Genomic DNA, 3394 nt, shown 5'->3' on the forward strand with positions numbered 1-3394 from the left:
CAACAAGTCCTAAAAATACATGAAATGAAAAATGTGTAAAAATACTAACACACAGAGAAAGCACAGAAAAAACCAACAAACAGAAGTACAGAAAAATATGTAATACACAGAAAAATTAAAACAAAACACACAGGTGAAAAGAATCTCATGGTGTGAAGAATCAAGTGTGAAAAATCAACATACACAACAACGGCACACACAACAGTGAACCACAACACAGCATGTGGCAATATTTGTTGTAATTGTGTTTTTAAAAAAATTCATGACTGTAAAGTGAACAGTAAAATAAAACTGCTTGCTTTGAGGGGTGAGTAAGCCATTTCATCTTCATTTTTTGTCATTGTCCATTCGATATGTGTTTTACATGTACCCCAATGTCTTGTTTTGTCTGTCCTTGTGGTGTTCCCTCTTTATAAAGGCCATGTACCTAAATAAAAGAAATCAAGCTGCTAATGTCTGTTGTCTGTTGATTGGCTAAAATAACCCAAATTTCCCAACTTAAATTCCAAATAACACCAGATTCCTTAATTAGTTCTTTACCTTTTGACCTACAGATTTAAAAAATAATTTTTTGTAACTAAACACTTTCAAACTTCGGACACTGGTAGAATGTATCATATAAAACATCTTTTACTCTTAGCATTTTTGAGAAAAACTAATATTTACGAAGTTATTTCACGTTAAAGTTATAATATTTCAGGAATTTCAACCAATCAATGACATGTATTCAGCTGAATAAAATTGTTGCCGTTGTTTGTGAACAATAACTATCAGCAGTGTATTTTTCATTTGTCACTGTTATTCAAGACATCGTTCGTGCATTTGTACTGGTTTTAGCTTAAAGGTTTTAGGGTTAGGGTTTTAGGGTTAGGGTTAGGGTTTTAGAGTTAGGGTTAGGGTCAGGGTGTTAGGGTTAGGGTTTTAGCATATCGAGTGATGGTGTGGTACACCTTTCGTCTACTGTTTTAGGAGAAATCTATGCATGCGCAAACGTACATATGAATACATAAAATATCTCAAACGTTGTGCTTTTGGAAGGAGTAGGAGGGGCAATATAGATTTAAAATTTTTTAAGAATGCTTTATCCAAATTTGCAATCACCGTACTGTGGAGATTCCGAATTGCAAAAAAAAAAAAACCCCAAAAAAGGCATTTCAAAATTTTGATACACATGCACACACACACACACGACATTTTAAAAATAACATTTAAAAATTTTTTTTCATTTTTGGTCATTCGTATTTAGAAAGTGGATCTTCGGTTTGCCTGTTGTTTTCTAGCTTGTCGGACTTTCCGGCTGGAGTATGCTTAAAAATTGAAGATTTTGAAAACACCAAAAACACGTTTTCAAAATTTAAATTTTTCCCTTCTTCACTCCTCTGGCAAAGAAAAAATAAAAATTGGGGGAAATAAAAATTTTGAAAACGTGATTAATCGTTTAGTTGCTGTTTCTAGCATGTCGAGTTTTGTTTAGATACTTTTTGTCTGCTATTTTAGTAGAAGGGGAGGGGTGTTTTTTTTTTTTTTAAATTTAAATTTTACAAAATTTTTTTTTTTCGGAATCATAATCTCCGTATTTTCTACGTATCTCGCCAAAATAATTTCTAAAAAAAGTGAAAAATTGGGTGGAGGGGGATTAAAATTTTGAAATGCCGATTTTGTTTTGCAGATTAGGAATCTACGCAGTCGAAAAAGTGGTTTCTGATGAAAAAAAAAAAAAAAACCCGAAAGGGGTGGTCCATGTCCTTTACCTCCGAGAAAAATTTTGATAAAGTGGGTTTTTAAAAAAAAAAAATTTTTTTTTTTTATTGGCAAACCGTATTTTCCGATATTGAAAAATAGGAATCCGAAATTTTTGAATTAATGGGTGTGAGGTGGCGTCGAGTGGGAAACACCCGATCTCCGCCTTATCGACCACAGAAAGATCGAAGGCAAAAGTTTCGCCGGGATTTGAACTAAGAATAAATATTGCAAGCATTTCATCCGACAGCGTAATGATTCTGCAACTATACTGAACCTGCTAGAAATAGTAGCTCAAGTTTCCCTCAGATCACATCCTATCGTATTTAATAAGCAAAGTCCTTGATATAGCCCTAAAGAAACGAGATGCCCAAGACTGGAATGCCTTTGATCATAGGTCAGCTCTGCTCGGTCATAAATGAAGTGGAGAATCAGCAACAATAACTTTATTCGACTTTTGAAACGAAGATAATATTCATATTTGCTTTCAGTTGTGAAAATAAACAAACTTCCGGTAAACATCATAAGTCATTTTTGCTATCCAGTGATAGAGCAACCGGAAGTGAGCTACAAGTAAACTGAGAAATAATAGAGATTTCGTGTGAGTGAAATAAGAAAGGGATAACCGAAGATATAAAATACCTTTACTATATAACCTACAAATATAAAAAATTGCAAAGTGATTTGTTTGACAATATTAAGGTAAAAATGAAGCATTTTAAGAACCGTGGTAGCGTGGCCGAGTGGTCTAAGGCGCTGGTTTTAGGCACCAGTCTCTTCGGAGGCGTGGGTTCGAATCCCACCGCTGCCACACTATAATTTTTGAAGTGTAATCTATTAAATTTTTTTACTACATTTCGTTAAATCTTTAGTTTGGAATAGGGATTCATTATAGCATTTTTTTTTTTCCTCGTTAAACACTGAGTTACGTACAAATTTGAATTCTTTGACACTTCGTAGGTATAGTCTATTTATTCTAGGTATCATATATTACGTGTTGAAATGTAGTTAACTTAACCATTCTGGATATCATACTGCACTCTGTAAGATGCTGCATGTTGGAGCGTATAGTATGGTTCTTAGGAAGCAGAGTCATGGTAAACCTGTGTAAATCTGTGGGCCATACCCAAAACAGGATACGGCAGAATCAATGAATAAATGCTTGAATGAATAAGTAAATTATGATGACTAGCAGTATCGCCCGGCGTTGCTCAGGTTCGTTTCGATCCTTTCCATTTGGAATTTTTGAAAAGAGAAATTTTGCATTATGTAGCTTGTTATTCTCTTTAAGTGAACATTTTTCTGGTTGAAATACACTGAAAAATGGCGACACAGCAGTCAAAAAATCGTTAAAAAATAGGGATTTTCATAGAAAAAAAGCTCCTTTTTGATGTAAATAATTTTTGGTGTTAACACGGTCCGATTTGAATTCTACTGAAGGAAGAGCAAGCCTTCTTCTATCATACTCTCAATTCTGGTCAACACACACACATTGCATGCATCTGTTTTGTACGCCTAAATGCTTGTGTGAGTGTGTGTGTGTGTGTGACTGAAGCCATTCACACACACATACATACATACATAATAACACCTGTCTGTCTGTTTTTGTCTGTCAATCACTCACTAAAAAGAAATTTTTTAAAATCTCTCTCTC

The 3394-nt window shown here is 34.2% G+C and overlaps 1 non-coding gene across 1 annotated transcript; it reads left to right on the top strand.

Annotated features, from left to right (window-relative positions):
- Positions 1 to 2469: 2469 nt before the first annotated feature.
- Positions 2470 to 2551, top strand: Trnal-uag. The gene has a single exon. It is a non-coding gene; the product is annotated as a tRNA-Leu (tRNA).
- Positions 2552 to 3394: the final 843 nt, after the last annotated feature.

Source organism: Octopus sinensis, linkage group LG18 (assembly GCF_006345805.1).
Source record: "Octopus sinensis linkage group LG18, ASM634580v1, whole genome shotgun sequence".
In the NCBI taxonomy this organism is placed as follows: domain Eukaryota; kingdom Metazoa; phylum Mollusca; class Cephalopoda; order Octopoda; family Octopodidae; genus Octopus; species Octopus sinensis.